The sequence below is a fragment of the Neomonachus schauinslandi genome, chromosome 4, assembly GCF_002201575.2.
Source record: "Neomonachus schauinslandi chromosome 4, ASM220157v2, whole genome shotgun sequence".
NCBI classification, from domain to species: Eukaryota; Metazoa; Chordata; class Mammalia; order Carnivora; family Phocidae; genus Neomonachus; species Neomonachus schauinslandi.
In genome coordinates, this window is record NC_058406.1 from 27,330,988 (window position 1) to 27,347,350 (window position 16,363).

General features: G+C 45.4%; 1 protein-coding gene across 1 annotated transcript in view; it reads left to right on the top strand.

Annotated features, from left to right (window-relative positions):
• Positions 1–6,181: 6,181 nt before the first annotated feature.
• THRAP3 (thyroid hormone receptor associated protein 3) overlaps positions 6,182–16,363 on the top strand; it is a 72,568-nt gene continuing 62,386 nt past the window's right edge. Inside the window, exon 1 of the mRNA XM_021684210.2 lies at positions 6,182–6,254. The gene's annotated coding sequence lies outside the window, so the exon portion shown is untranslated. The remainder of the gene's footprint in view (positions 6,255–16,363) is intronic.

The following is a 16,363-nucleotide window of genomic DNA, read 5'->3' on the forward strand; positions in this document are numbered from 1 at the left end:
GCAGACAAGTTTGGGAACCACTGGACTAGAATATTCCCTGATGGTAGATGTTAGCCAATTGGCTTAAGACTAACCATCTGCTTAAGCTCAGCCATGAAGATCTTCCTTTTGCCAATGATCAACGGGAAAACAAGCAACTGTTATCCTGAGCACAATGTTTGGTTCAGTTCTTCTGCGAAGCAGAGGTGGAGGTGAAGGCATTTTGGTTGGTCTGAACAATAGCAAAGGTAACTGCTCCTCTGTTCCCCAGGTGGCCCTTCAAGCTTAGAGGGTCACACACTGGTGCTGCTCTCTTCTGCTTTCCCTTCCCACCTTCCTTCCTGCTCTGAAAGCCTCTTGTGTACAGAAGTTAGTTCCAATAGCTTCTCTCGGTTAGTCACGACTCCAGCTTAGAACCCAACTCAAACAAATTCATTTATTGGCTCAGGCATGGAAAAGTCCAGAGGTGCTAACTTCAGGTATGGCTGAATTCAAGGGCGCAACTGGTCTCGTCAGTTCCAACTGGAAGATGTCTTTCTCAGCTCATGGCTCTGCTTTCCAACTGTGTTGGCTTCCTTATCAGGAAGGCTCTCTCCAAAGGGTGGTGAAAATGACCATTCACAAGTCCGGCTGCCCCTCTTCTGGTCACGTAATCCCAGAAAAAAGAGGGCTCTTTTTTCAGTGTTCCAGCATAGGTCTCAGGCTGATGTTAATTCCCTCTGCTAGCCTGGTCTGAGCCACCTGCCAATCACTGTGGCCAAAGGAATGAAATGTGCCGATCAGCCAGAATCACCTGCTCATCCTGGAGCCAGAGTGGGGGTGGAAAGGCTTCTCAAAGGATTATCACAGTGCTATTCCCAGAGGAGGAGGAATGGAAGGATGCTGGGCGGGCAGAGCAACAGACGGTCACTCTATTTGCTCCCTGGTTAGTGGAGGAATGAGGTGTAGAGAAATCACAACATTGTAAGACAGAATCTGACAAATGCAGAGTAGGTGTTGGGATACTCCTGATGGAGGGGGACTCGGAATTGATGAGGCAGGCTTTTGATAGCTGGGGCCATTGAGGAAGAAGGGCATGAACTGGCACAAGGAGGCAGGAAGCCCAGAGAATGGTCAAGACAAGCACACATGTCTAGGACATTGTGTATGAAAGCTGAGGACGTGGAGGCCAGGTAGTGGAAGACCTTGAGCTTGCCCTTCATCCCAATGGCAATGGAGAGCCTTTGAAGTGGAAGGGGAAGCTGGAGAGATAGTAGGAGGTTAGACCACGTGGGGACTTGTAGACCACATCAAAGATTTAGGGTTTGATCTTGAGAGCACTGAAGCCAGAGAACAACATGACCAGAGTTGGGCTTGAGAGACGGCACTCTGACTACCTTTTGGAGCAGGGCCTGGATGGAAAGAGGCAGGAGGCAGGGATGCTGGGGAAGAGCTTTCTCTCTCTCTCTCTTTTTTAAAGATTTTATTTATTTATTTGACAGAGTGAGAGAGCAGAGGGAACAGCAGGGGGAACAGCAGAGGGAGAGGGAGAAGCAGGCTCCCTGCTGAGCAGGGAGCCCGATGTGGCACTCCATCCTAGGATCCCTGGATCATGACCTGAGCCACAGGCAGATGCTTAACCGACTGAACCACCCAGGCACCCTATAAAAAAATAAAATCTTTAAAAAACAAAAAGTCCACACACATTTACTGCTGCTAGTTCTTTGCCTAGACAGCTGCCGGGTTCTAGGAGGACAAAGAACAAGCGCATGGTTGCCTTCCAGGAGATGGCTCTCTGCAGGAGACACAGGCATGTAATGGATTCCAATACACTGTGATGAGTGTGGGCAGACTTGTACAAGCCGAGTGGGAGGGAGGCGGTAATAGCACGTCCATCCACACAGCTGCTCAAGCCGGAAACGGAGGCTTGACTCCTCCCTCCCTCTCTCATCCAGTCGATCATCAAGATCAGTAGATCTGATCTCCTAAATATCTTTTGAGCATCTTTTGAATCTGCCTCCTTTTTCTTCATCCCCACTGAAAACACATTGGATCAAGATACTGTGTCTACTCATTTGAACTACAGTATATCTTCCTAACTGGTCTCTCTACTTTCATTATGGTTTGCCCTAATCCATTCTCACACTGTGCCAGAATAATCCTTTACAAAAGGAAATCTGAATTCCTCCCCGGCTTATCGATCTTTCAATGGCTTCCCATTGCTCTCAGAGTAAAATCCAGTAACCTCAACCTGGACTGTCAGACCCAGCAGGATCTGGCTGGTTAGGACCTCACCAGGCTCATTGTGCTTTAGGAACTAAAGAGTCAATGGCAGCCTTAACATTATTTAGGATGTGCCAAGTTCCTTCGGGTCACAGGGATTTCCCATGTGTTGTTGCTTCTGCCTGCCATATATTTCCCTAGTTCTTGGCCTGATTGACAACAAGTTTATGGGTCACTTCCTCAGTGAAGCCTCCTTTGACTTCCTAGCGTAGGTCAGAATCTTTAGATTCCATGGTAAGAGTCAGCAAACTTTTTCTTTAAAGGACAGATAGGAAATATTTTAGGCTTTGCAGGTCACAGAATGTCACAGCTACTCAATTCTTTTTTTTAAGATTATTTTATTTATTTATTTATTTATTTATTTAACTTATTTGAGAGAGAGAGCCTGAGCTAGTGCATGAGTGGGGTGGGGAGAGGCAGAGGGGTGGGCAGAGGCAGAGGGCCGAGTAGACTCCCCGCTGAGCTGGGAGCCCGACGCAGGGCTCCATCCCAGGACCCAAAGATCACACCCTGAGTGGAAGTCAGATGCTCAACTGACTGAGCCACCTATGCACCTCACTTATTTATTCTAGAGAGAGAGGGAGAGAGGGAGAGTGTGCGCACACACAGGCATGCACAGGGGAGGGACAGAGGGAGAGGGAGAGAAGCAGACTCCTAGCTGAGCGCTAAGCCCACGAGGGGCTCTATCCCACAACCTTCAGATCATGACCTGAGCAGAAACCAAGAGTGGGACTCTTAACTGACTGAACCACCCAGGTGCCCATCCCACAGCTCAGTTGTGTGTCATAGCAACCATAGATGAATTTATGAATGCTGAACTTTGAATTTCATATATACTTTTCATATGTCATGAAATATTAATCTTCTTTTGATTTTTTTTCCAACCATTTAAAAATATAAAAACAGTTCCTAGCTTCTGGCCATACAAAACCAGGAGGAGGGCCAGGATTGGCTTGTAGGCTATAGTTTACCAACCCCTGTTGTATGTCATCATAGCATGTAACACATACTTTTCTGTGTTGCACTTACCACACTGGTAATTAATCATGCATGTAATAGAGTTATTACTTTTTTGCAATAGACTTAAAAATTTTTAAAGATTTTATTTATTTGACAGAGACACAGCGAGAGAGGGAACCCAAGCAGGGGGAGTGGGAGAGGCAGAAGCAGGTCTCCCGCTGAGCAGGGAGCCTGATGAGGGGCTCAATCCCAGGACCCCGGGATCAGGACCTGAGCCGAAGGCAGACGCTCAACGACTGAGCCATCCAGGCGCCCCAAGACTTAAAAATTTTTAGTAAGATTTTATTTTTATTTGAGACAGAGACAGAGAGAGCGCACACAGTGGGGGTGGGGTGGGGAGGGGCAAAGGGAGAGGGAGAAGCAGACTCCCCACTGAGCACGAAGTCCAACTTGGGACTCTATCCCAGGATCCTGAGATCATGACCTGAGGCGGATGCTTAACCTACTGAGCCACCCAGGCTTCCTTAAAAAATTTTTTTAAATTAAGAATCTTTATGTCCAACGTGGGACTTGAACTCACAACCTTGAGCCCAGGAGTCACACGCTCTATCAACTGAGCCAGCAAGTCACTCCAGCAATAGATTTCTTAATGTTGTCTCTCCAGTTAGAAGTGAGCTCTGTGAAGGCACAGACCACATTTGTTTTGCTTACCATTTTCCTCCTGAGCTTCTAGCACAAGGCCCGGCCCATAGTAAACGCTCAATAAATGAACGTAGTGATAAGATTTTCTTTCTTTCTTTTTTTTTTTTTTAAAGATTTTATTTATTTATTTGACAGAGAGAGAGAGAGAGCAGGAACACAAGCGGGGGAGTGGGAGAGGGAAAAGTAGGCTTCCTGCTGAGCGGGGAGCCCACTGTGGGACTTGACCCTAGGACCCTGGGATCATGACCTGAGCCGAAGGCAGATACTTAACGACTGAGCCACCCAGGAGCCCGTGATAAGATTTTCTTGAGAGGAGCTCAAAGCTTAGTGGAGAATACAGACATATCAACAATTAACTACGCAATTAGGTAATGTTGTATTGGAGGGAAAAAGAGTTCAGATTTCAGCAGGATTAGTTTGAGATACCAGTGGAAAATCAGGGTATGGCAACTCCTAACCATCTGGAACAATCTGAGTTGATGTCAAGATGTTATTAACGGAGTAAAATGCACAGAAGAGATGGAGAAACTATCTGAGTATGCCAGATCACTCAAGGAGCGAGGTCACTCAGGGAGAGAGGTCACTCAGGGAGAAAGACTGAATGAGAAGAGAGGGAGGAAGCTGGAACTGTGGGGTAGGTTTTGGGCCAAACAAGGGGTGGAGGTGGGTGGGAGAGAGGTAAGAAGAGATCCAGCATAGAGTATCTCAGAAACCAAGAGGAGTGACTATATATTTTTGTATCCCTCTAGTTTACTATTGTGTTCCTAGTATATTGCACTGGGCGTGGCATACAGCCCTCAGAAAAGCTGTGAATTAAAAATTAAGTTGAGGGGCACCTGGGTGGATCAGTTGGTTAAGCGTCACACTCTTGATCTCAGCTCAGGTCTTGATCTCAGGGTCATGAGTTCCCAAGCCCCAGGTTGTGGAGCCTACTTAAAAAAAAAGAAAGGAAGGAAGAAAATTAAGTTGATTCAGAACCTTACAAGAAGCACTGCAGGGCATACAGGGAAGTGCTCAAAGAAGGAAGAAAAAGTAAGTAGCCTGGAAGGAATGCCACTGAGTTCAGTAAGGGTGAGGGCTGATGTGGCATGATCTGAGACTTGAGCCTGGTGAGCTTTTCTTGCAGGAAGAGCAGATTTCTTCAATATTTATTCGTATTTACTTTTTTTACTTTGCCCTGGGGATGCAGAAATCCACCCAAACCGATCTCTGTTCTCAAAGAGCTCGCAGTCTGGTGGGGAAGACAAACAGAGGCCCTAATAATTACAGAATAAGGTGCAAAAGTACTGTGGGAGTAGACATTGGGGAAGCTAGTAAACTTGGAAGGCTTCATAGAAGAGGTGACATTTGAGCTCAGTCTTAAAGGTTGGAGTTCATTAGGGCAGTAATTCCAAAAGAAACTAGCTTGTGCAAAACCCTGATGAATGCAGTGGTTCTCGAACTTGTAGTTGCATGAGAATCACTGGAGAAGTGTTTATAATGTAGATTCCAAGCCTATACTTCCCGGGAAACTTCTGGCTTAATAGGTGAGTGGCATCCATTTTAACAAGCTTCACAGGACTACACTTTCAGAAAATCTTTCTGTGCTCCCATGGTCATGGGCGGGGGAGGGGGGAGGTGGCGGGAGATGAGGCGGGTCAGAGCTTGACCCATCGGGCTCCTGGGTCTCCGAAAGAGGTCACGCTATCGCAATAAAAACAACTCCATTTTGAGTTGCGCTTTCAGAGTACAAGCCGCTTTCATGTGCTTTACTTCGTCGGACTCTCGCAACAACTCTTTGGGATAGAAATTACGAGTGTCATACCATAGGGGAGGAAACCGAGGCTCACAGAGGGGAGACGTTTTGCTCAAGGTCACAAAGCGAGAAGTGGCAGGGCAAAGGCTGAAAGCCAGGAGCCCCGATTCCCAGCTCAGAGACTTTGCGACAACGGAGGAAAGCTGCCAGTGGGTGGGGCTCAGGCCCTCCCTCCAGGCTGGTTCCAAAATGGTGGGGGTAGTGGCGTCAGCAACGCCCCCGCCCCTTCCGTCCACCTCCCTCCTTCTTCCCTAGGCCACCCAGGCGGGGGGAGGGGATGGAAAGGAGCAACCCACGTGACTGCCGACAATCTGGCGCGTGACGCGAAGCGGCGGGCCCAACGCTCGCCTTGCTTTGTGGGAAACGTAGTTCAGCCGACCATCAAGTTGGCAAAGAGAGACGGGGCTAGCACTACATTTCCCAGGAGTCAGCGGGGCGACGCCGCCGCTGCCGCCGTCCGAGAGCGGGGACGCGGGGCGCGCTGTCGGGCGGGGGCGAGGTTCGGGCCGGTTGTGCCGTTGCGAGGCTGCAGCTGCGATCGCTGCGGTGGGCCCAGGTGAGTGAGGGCCTCTGATGGGGATTAGAGCAGTTCCACCGGCTCCAGTCGTTTTGTCTCTTATCTTTCCTCCGCGGCGGCTGGGTCAGGGTCCCCGGCAGGCCCGGCGCCGAGCTGCTCCCCCGCGCCTACCCCTAGGCCTCCTCTGAGCGGGCTCCGCTCTCTCCGGCTCCTCCCCCTCCCCGCCCTTCAGGGCTTCCCCTCGCTCAGGCCTAGCTCCCGACGCTCTGGTCCGCCTTTTCTCCCGAGCAGCTCCTACCCTTTCCCCCCCCTCCTTGCAAGCTTCGAGGAAGAGGCCTCAACCTCTTCCATTTCTCTCTTTAGTCGTAGGAACCCCATTATTTGGATTTTTCTTTTTCCCGGAACTCTCTGAGTGCTAACCCCCCTCCCCCCAGTCTCCATTGGCCTGGTTCTGTCTTCTCTTAGGGCGCATGTGGCTGGCACTCAGTAAATGTTAGTCCTTCTTTTCTGCCTTGCGGCCAGAGGAGGCATAGTCCAAATTTATCTGCTCCGGGAACATTTGTGCGCCCACTTTTATTTCAGTCTCTTGGGTTGGAGGTAAGGCCGACTTGCATTCCAGTGGTAATCGGCGTGTGTTCTGCTTGTAGGAGGCAATTTTCTTTGCCTCCTTTAGCACCTCAGCAACTTTTTATCAGCTTTTCTCATTGCCTCTCTAAGTCTTAGGGGTGGAGCATGGCGGCAGAAGCTGGCGAGTAGCGCTGGTGCCCAGAAGTTCGAAGCCATCAGGGGTACTAGGGGGTTTACGGGGAGGTTGTTAATTGGATTGAGGGAGAAGCCAGAGTGTGGTAGAGCCTGGCGGGCGAGAGCCAATGAAGCTTCTGGTGGCAGCATAACAGATGGATCCTGCAGCCAGCTTGCCTGGGTTCAAATTTTGGCTCTGTTAGCTTTTGATTTTAGGTCAAGGGGCTTCGCTTCCAGGTGTCTCGGTTTCCTTATCTGCAAAATAGCGGTAAGTAACAACGGCTACTTTATAGAGTGATTGTGAAGATTAAATGAGATTAAATTGAAAACCGCTTAGCTCATTACCTGACATGTATTAAACGACATCATTATCAATCATCGTTTATAGGATTTCCAGATGGTGGGCCCAGAGTGGAAAGGCAGGTATCACACCAGCATTTTCCTTTCTTTTCAGATGGCCCTCCCTTTTTTTTGTTTGTGGAAATATTGTCTGTTCGGTTATCTGGACAGCTTGATGTGTGTATCATTAAGTAGAAGCCTGTTAAAGAGTCAGCAGCGGTTCCTGCCATGAACCAACTTGTGGAGCAAATCGGGCTTAGTTTGCTCTTTGCTGGGAATTACGTTTTGTGAACTAGTGCACACACTAGCAATATCGAAAACAAGCTTATTCCGCAGCCACTTAGGCTTGATTGTACCTTGTAAAAGGTGAATTGAAGTTTTCAGAAGAAGTCGTTTAACTGAAAATCTTTTATGTCTAATACAGGCTTTTCGCATTGTTCTTTAACCCTTTTGGCACCAGTGGCAGGTCTCCGGTTTTGGAGACTGACGTTTTTAGTCTGCAGATGTACGAGTCCCATTTTAGTGGTGGTGCTGATAGTAGTAATAGTAGCCCACAGTAGTTCTTTAGCATATTTCATTACCATTAACACCACATACAGGCGCTTTTTGAATTTGGTTTAGCCAGTGAAATTATGGTTTACAAACCTGTTTTGTCCTGAGAAATTACAAGGAGGAAGCTTGGAATATTGCTGAGGTTAGCGCCGAGGTGGGGAGAGATGAGGCTGATGGAGAGAGAGCAGAAGACCTATGACTATTACTTATTTCGATTGGATGGTCTTAATCACTAAGAATCTTAAGATGCTAGTCTGTTTCTCTTGGGCACAATGACATCCTGAATTGAAGGCAGCGTGGTTAACGCTGTTCTCTCAAATATTAGATTTTGTTGGATTGCTTCACATACTCATTTTGTAAACATCTAAGATTGAGTCAGTTCAGTATTTGGCTGATTGATTCAACAAATAGTGCCTGAGAACGTACCATCTACTGGCTCCTATGCTAGGCTGTGGGAGTACAGGGGCTTGTGAGACAGCAGGGGTCTCGCTTTTGGAGAACTTCCAGTAGAGTGGGGGAAGACACAACAGGTAAGCCAATAAATGACAAATTGAGAAAAGTGATGTGGAGATATCAAGTAGGGACTGTAGTAGACACTAACAAGGGAGACCTCAGGGTGGTCAGAGTTCTTTTGGGCGCGAGTGAGGAGACAGTTTGGAGGAGGGAGGATTCCGTGTGGAGGGAACAGCAAGTGCCGAAACTTGAAGATGGGGAGAATTTAGTGTGCTTTCAGCACTGAAAAGAGGCCCGAAGTAGCTGACACAGCGAGGAGAGTGGTTACAGAACAGATGGACAGGTAAGGTTGTTTGGGGAAGCCGTTGAAGCCTTCCAGTTGATATTTTAAAATCAGTTTTGCAGAGGTATGGAAGGTGGGGGGCGGGGGATATCATTATATCATTTAAGAGGCTGCTGTACTGGTCCGGGCTGGACATGGTAGTTACCTGAAGTAGGGGGATGGAATGGAGATGTATTGGTGGGAAGAAGCGGGGGGGTTGGAGATGACGTAGGTTTAATATTCTTTGGAGCAGGCCATTCTTAATCTTTGGTCCATGGACTGTGGGGAACCCAGGAACTAAAATTTTTGTGAGGGAGTGCTTTTTCTCAAAGGTTTGATACCTTCCATCTTACTCATTAGTTTCAAAATTTAAGAATACTGCTCTAGAGCCTGGAATGCAGGTTTATAACCCATAAAAAAGTAGTTGCCCATAGCTTATCAGGAGAGTCGAGTCATGGGTACCCTTCTAAAAGATTGCTTCCTTCGTCCTTTTTATTTATTTTTAAGTAATCTCTACACCCCACATGGGGCTCAAACTCAGAACCCCAAAATCGAGTCGCCCCGAGAACTGAGCCAGCCAGGCACCGCATTTCTTAGTCTTTCATGGGAACTTTTTTAAAGATCAAGGTTAAATGTTGTGCCATAGATCATCTTTTAGTTTCTTTTTGTCTGCAAGTTATGGGCTGATGCACATACTGAGGAAGGTAAACATTAGTGAGCTCAGTTTCATGAAAATCCATTTCTTTTTTTTTTTTTTTTTAAGATTTTATTTGTTTATTTGACCGAGAGGGAACACAAGCAGGGGGAGTGGAAGAGGGAGAAGTAGGCTTCCCGCTGAGCAGGGAGCCCCATACGGGGCTCGATCCCAGGATCCTGGGATCATGACCTGAGCTGAAGGCAGACGCTTAACGACTGAGCCACCCAGGCGCCCCGAAAATCCATTTTCTAATGTTTTCTTTCACTGGAAGAAACAGTTCTTATTTTAAGTGGTACAAATGGAGCACTTTAGGGTATGAAGAGCAAGATCATTTTCTTCTCGCTTTCCTTCAGCAGTTAGGGGTTTCAGATGTATATTCATATTTTTTGAGTATATTTTTACATGACAGTGTGTTATTGGATGTATAGGGTGTACTTTGTACACCAGAGTTAGAGCTGTACCACTGCAAAAACCATGTATTTTTGTTTTTACCGCAGAGGTTGGAAACTGAAGGCTTATGGACTGAATCCAATCTCCAGATGTTTTTTGATTGGCTCACATAGACTTATAAATTTGAATTCGTTGTCAACATAAAAAAACAAGGAGATTTTATGTAAAAATTTGGATTCAGGCTGCTTTTGAAAAATCAGTTCTGGCAGCCATGGAACTGTGTTTCTGCTTCATAGCAGCCATCTTTTGTAGTTGGTCATGTCCTCTCTAGTTTGTTGGAGACCTTGCTACAGCCTGACATGTATCCTTGATGTGGTGTGAAGTGTCACTTGATATTATTTTACACCTTATATTACGTGTCTGTTTGTAGGCCCTTTAATTTGGTCTCCCTGTTCTAGATATATGATACAGGTCTCTAATGCCTCCACTTAAGTCTTTTCTGTCTTAATGTTCTATCACCATTAAAAATTGTTTTGTCTTGTTGCCTTATTTTTTGCGGGCCAACGAGGGAGGTAAGTCCAAAACATTGAATTATTTTGTTTCCAAACTCAAGAAACCCAAGGGCTTTTAGAAAGCTTAAAGGCATTGACCTGACCCCGGCCCATGCCTTTTAGCTGGCATGGGTGCAGTGTCCTCGTTTTTTGTTCTGCCTGATTTGCTTTTTAGCATCTAGAATATCGTAACTGCATAGCTGGGCTTGTTTCAGAACATAGAAGGCCAAGGAAAGAGAAATTATGAATGTTTAATTAGAAGACTTTTGGCTCCTTAGGCATAAGGACCAAAGTTGTTCTTCTGTGTGTGTGTGTGTGTTTAATATGCCTTTTTTTTTTTTTGAGGGATAATAACATTTTTTTTAAAGATTTTCCTTATTTATTTGAGAGAGACAGATAGCTAGAGAGAGCAGCAGGCAGAGGGAGAGGGAGAAGCAGACTCCCGCTGAGCAAGGAGTTAGACGCGGGGCCCCATCCCAGGACTGTGGGATCATGACCCGAATGGAAGGCAGATGCTGAACCACCTGAGCCACCCCGGTGCCCCAATAACTCAGTTTTTTCCTTCTATTTTGATAATAAGGGCAGGATAAATAAAGAATTGCTAGAGGACATCAGAGAGGTGAGACTGCTTTCTAAAGTTACCCAGATTTCTTCACTCTAGGGCTCCATTACATCAGGGCTTCCCAGAAGATGGTCTTTCTTAGTCTTTCATGGTCACATTTGTCAAATTCATTTGATTTTTCTAAATGTCAGTTGATATTATTTTACGCCTTATATTACATGTCTGTTTGTAGGCCCTTTAATTTGGTCTCCCTGTTCTAGATATATGATACAGGTCTCTAATGCCTCCACTTAAGTCTTTATAATAATGGCAGAGGACATCAGAGAGGTGAGACTGCTTTCTAAAGTTACCCAGATTTCTTCACTCTAGGGCTCCATTACATCAGGGCTTCCCAGAAGATGGTCTTTCTTAGTCTTTCATGGTCAAATTTGTCAAATTCATTTGATTTTTCTGAATGTCACTTGATATTATTTTACAATAGTATCTGTCTAAAGGATGTGTCCTGCAGTCTTGACTAATAGCTTTGGCTATCAGACTATGGGCTATCAGAAAAAAACTTTAGAAATGGAGGAGATTGAGGCACCTGGGTGGCTCATTCGTTAAGCGTCTGCCTTCAGCTCGGGTCATGATCTCAGGGTCCTGGGATCGAGCCCTGCATTGGGCTCCCTGCTCGGCGGGAAGCCTGCTTCTCTCTCTTCCACTCCCCCTGCTTGTGTTCCTGCTCCCACTATCTCTCTCTCTGTCAAGCAAATAAATAAGATCTTTAAAAAAATAAAAATTAAAAAAAATGGAGATTAAGGAAGTTGGTCAGATGCCAGAGTGGGGTTGCCCACTAGAAAAAATGGGATAAATTTTTAAAGATAAATTCTTGTTTCAGATACAATAAAGTGATGTTTTATGTAGTCTTAAATTTTTTTTAAAGATTTTTTTATTCTTATGTTAATCCCCATACATTACATCATTAGTTTTAGATGTAGTGTTCCATGATTCATTGTTTGTGCATAACACCCAGTGCTCAATACAGAATGTGCCCTCCTCAATACCCATCACCAGGCTAACCCATCCTCCCACCCACCTCCCCTCTAGAATCCTCAGTTTGTTTTTCAGAGTCCATCGTCTCTCATGGTTCATCAAGATTTTTTTTTAATTTATTCATTTGAGACACAGAGATACAGAGAGAGAGAGAAAGCATGAGCAGGGAGAGAGGCAGAGGGAGAGGGAGAAGCAGGCTCCTCGCTGAGCCAGGAGCCCGATGTGGGGCTTGATCCCAGGACCCTGGGACCATGACCCGAGCCGAAGGCAGACGCTTAACCATCTGAGCCACCCAGGTGCCCCTAGTCTTAAATTTTTTTAAAGATTTTATTTATTCGAGAGTGAGAGAGCAAGAGAAAGAGTATGAGTGGGGGGAGGGGTGGAGGGAGAGGGAGAAACAGACTCCCTGCTGAGCAGGGAGCCCAACATGGGGCTTGATCCCAGGACCCTGGGATCATGACCTGAGCTGAAGGCAGACGCCCAACCAACTGAGCCATCTGCGCATCCCTTGAACAACACCTTTCTTGACACCCTATCTATAGGTATTCCTCTCATCAACCCCTCCCCCCCGCACATTATTACTCTGGGACATTATTTTTTTTTTTGTTTTTTAAGATTTTATTTATTTGAGAGAGAGAGAGTGCTCCCAGAGGGAGGAGCAGAGGGAGGGGGGCAAGCAGACTCTGTGCTGAATGCGGAGCCCGACGTGGGGCTCAACCTCACGCAGGACCCTGAGATCATGACCTGAGCCGAAATCAAGAGTTGGAGGCTCAACTGACTGAGCCACCGAGGGGCCCCTGTGGGACATTATTTTAATCCACTGCGTCTTCACCTCTTTAGAGAGTAAAGCAGGGATTTGTTGATTCATTGCTGAGTCCCCACACCTACTGTGTTCTATGTCACATAGAAGGGGCTTAGTAAATACTGAAAGAAAGGATGAATTAATACGGGAAGAGATATGCTGAATGGTTGGCTGTCTCTGGAAGTGCTCCCGCTATAAGTCCTCATTTACTCAGATTCTGTTAAGCTACCAGTTGAAAATGATTTGTATGGTGGTACATGAGGAGATTGCAGAGGGGCAGAAAGGTACTTTCTGGAGTGATAGGAATATTCCACATATATATATTTTGAAGTTCAGCACGGGGCTTGAACTCAACGACCCTGAGATCAAGACCTGAGGTGAGATCAAGAGTCGGATCCTTAATCGACTGAGCCACCCGAGGTTCCCCTGAAATATTCCATATTTTGGTTGGAGTAGTGTTTCACAGTATATTTTGTCGAAACTGACCAAACTGTTCTTACAATGTGTACATCTTTTGTAAGTGAATTATGAAGTTGATTTATAAAAATTTGTTGTCAAAAGTCATTCTCTAAAGACATAATATAAAACTAAGATAACTGTATAAGTAGGTTGTGATGATAATTGTTTTTCTTGAATTTTTAGTAAGTTTAGCCAAGTATGGATTAGATAGGAGATTTTATTTTTTTAAAGATTTTATTTATTTATTTGAGACAGAGAGAATGAGAGAGACAGAGAGCACATGAGAGGGGGGAGGGTCAGAGGGAGAAGCAGGCTCCCCGCCGAGCAGGGAGCCCCATGCGGGACTCGATCCCGGGACTCCAGGATCATGACCTGAGCCGAAGGCAGTCGCTTAACCAACTGAGCCACCCAGGCGCCCGATAGACAGGAGATTTTAAAATACCATTTGGAGTAAGGAGGGTGCCTCGGGATCTATTGAGGGAAGAGACTGAGCTGGCAGGACTCTGAGCAGCCTACTCCCATTTCAGTCAGAGCAGTTCTGTAGTGATAATTTTTTACTTAGGGGTTCTGCTTAACATTTCATTTTTATTTATTTAAAGATTTTTCTTTAGAGAAATTTATGTATTTTATTTATTTATTTTTTTAAAGATTTTATTTATTTATTTGACAGAGACACAGCGAGAGAGGGAACACAAGCAGGGGGAGTGGGAGAGGGAGAAGCAGGCTTCCCGTGGAGCAGGGAGCCCGATGCGGGGCTCGATCCCAGGACCCTGGGATTATGACCTGAGCTGAAGACAGACACGTAACCAGCTGAGCCACCCAGGCGCCCCTAAAGTATTTTATTTTTTATTTTTTATTTTTAAAGATTTTATTTATTTATTTGACAGAGAGAGACACAGCGAGAGAGGGAACGCAAGCAGGGGGAGTGGGAGAGGGAGAAGCAGGCCTCCCGCGGAGCAGGGAGCCCGATGCGGGGCTCGATCCCAGGACCCTGGGATCATGACCCGAGCCGAAGGCAGACCTTAACCATTTGAGCCACCCAGGCGCCCCAATTTTTGTCATTCTTATGATTATGAAATATTTCATTGTAGTTTTAGATGGCGTTTCTCTGATAGTGAAGATTAATCTTTTCATATGTGTATTAGCTGTATAGGTTTCCTCTTTCTTGAATTGCCTGTTCATCCCCTTACCCTACTTTATTTGTAGCATTTATCATTTGACATACAATATATGGTTACTTGTTTCTGTGTGTTGCCTCACCATGAGGTCAGAGACTTTTTCCCTTTGTCATTGTGTATCTCTAGTGCTTAGGACAGTGCCTGGCATATGGTAGGTGTTCAGTAAATATTTAATGAGGTGATTTTTTTTTTTATCTAAACAATTGAATTTCTTAGTATTTTTTTTTTTTATTTGAGACAGAATGAGAGAGCCAGAGAGCACATGAGAGGGGGGAGGGTGAGAGGGAGAAGCAGGCTCCCTGCCGAGCAGGGAGACCGATGCGGGACTCGATCCCGGGACTCCAGGATCATGACCTGAGCCGAAGGCAGTCGCTTAACCAACTGAGCCACCCAGGCGCCCCCTTAGTATTTTTATTTGTAGAAGTTTATATATAGTCTAGAGTTTGGATTTTAATCCTTTGATTATATGTTTTGCAAATATGTTCTCGTAGTATGTGGGTCCATTTTGATTTTCTTTTTTTTTTTTTTAATTTAAATTCAGTTAGCCAGCATATAGTAACATCATTAGTTTCAGATGTAGTGTTCAAGAATCCATCAGTTGCTTATAATCCTTTTGATTTTCTTTTTTTTTTTAAAAAGATATTTTGGGGCGCCTGGGTGGCTCAGTCGTTAAGCGTCTGCCTTCGGCTCAGGTCATGATCCCGGGGTCCTGGGATCGAGCCCCGCATCGGGCTCCCTGCTCAGCCGGAAGCCTGCTTTCTCTCTCTCTTACTCCCCCTGCTTGTGTTCCCTCTCTCGCTGTCTCTCTCTCTGTCAAATATATAAGTAAAATCTTAAAAAAAAAAAATAATAAAGATTTTATTTATATATTTGACAGAGAGAAAACATAAGCTCAAGCAGGGGGAGCAGCAGGCAGAGGAACAGGAAGAAGCAGGCTCCCCGCTGAGCAAGAAGACCGATGTGGGGCTCTATCCCAGGACCCTGGGATCATGACCTGAGCTGAAGGCACATGCTTATCTGACTGAGCCACCCAGGCACCCCTCGTTTTGATTTTCTAAAACAGACATTTATAAATCTCTACCTTTATGGTTTATAATTAGAATATTTTGTAATCCTTTTTCTTAAATTCATTTAGATTCCTATATTTTCTTCTTTTTTATAAAAATGTTTTTTAGAGAGTGTGAGTGTGTGGAGGGGGTGCAGAGGGAGAAGGAGAAAGCAGACTTCCTGCAGAGCAGAGCCCGAAGCCGGGGTTGATTTTATGACCCTGAGATCATGACCTGAGCCAAAATCAAGGGTCAGACGCTTAACTGACTGAGCCACCCAGGCACCCCCCCGTATTTTCTTCTAAAAGTTTCAAAGCTTTTCACATTTAATGTTTGTTACTTTTTAAAAATTTTATTTATTTTCAGTCCACTTAGAGTTTATTTTGTCTGTGATGAGAGGTAGGGATCTAATTTTACTTTTTCCATGTGATTGGTTTTAGTGTGGTTTTTTTTTTTTTTTTTTTTTTTTAAAGATTTTATCGTTAAGTAATCTCTGCACCCAGTACGGAGCTTGAACTCATAACCCTGAGATCAAGGGTCACGTGCTCCACTGACTGAGCCAGCCAGGCACCCCTTGTTTTAGTATTTCTTAATATTTTGAATCTCGGGGTGCCCGGGTGGCTCAGTCGGTTAAGCGGCTACCTTCAGCTCAGGTCATGATCCCAGGGTCCTGGGATCAAGCCCTGCATCAGGCTCCCTGCTCAGTGGGAAGCCTGCTTCTCCCTCTCCCATTCCCCCTGCTTGTGTTCCCTCTTTCGCTCGCTCTCTGTCAAATAAATAAATAAAATCTTTAAAAAAAAATATTTTGAGTCTCAAGTCCTGATTTGTTTTTTGGGTTGTGTATAGTGGCCTTTATACTTTTTTGCCAGGGCTTAAATCTTCTTAACTTTATGCATGAGAAATTGGAAGAATATTAATGTAATCTAAAACCAAATTTCCAAGAAATAAAAGGCAGGATTGCTAAATTAGGGATGGCATGAGTCATAAATCTTTTATGGGAAAAACTCCATTTACAAGAATCAAT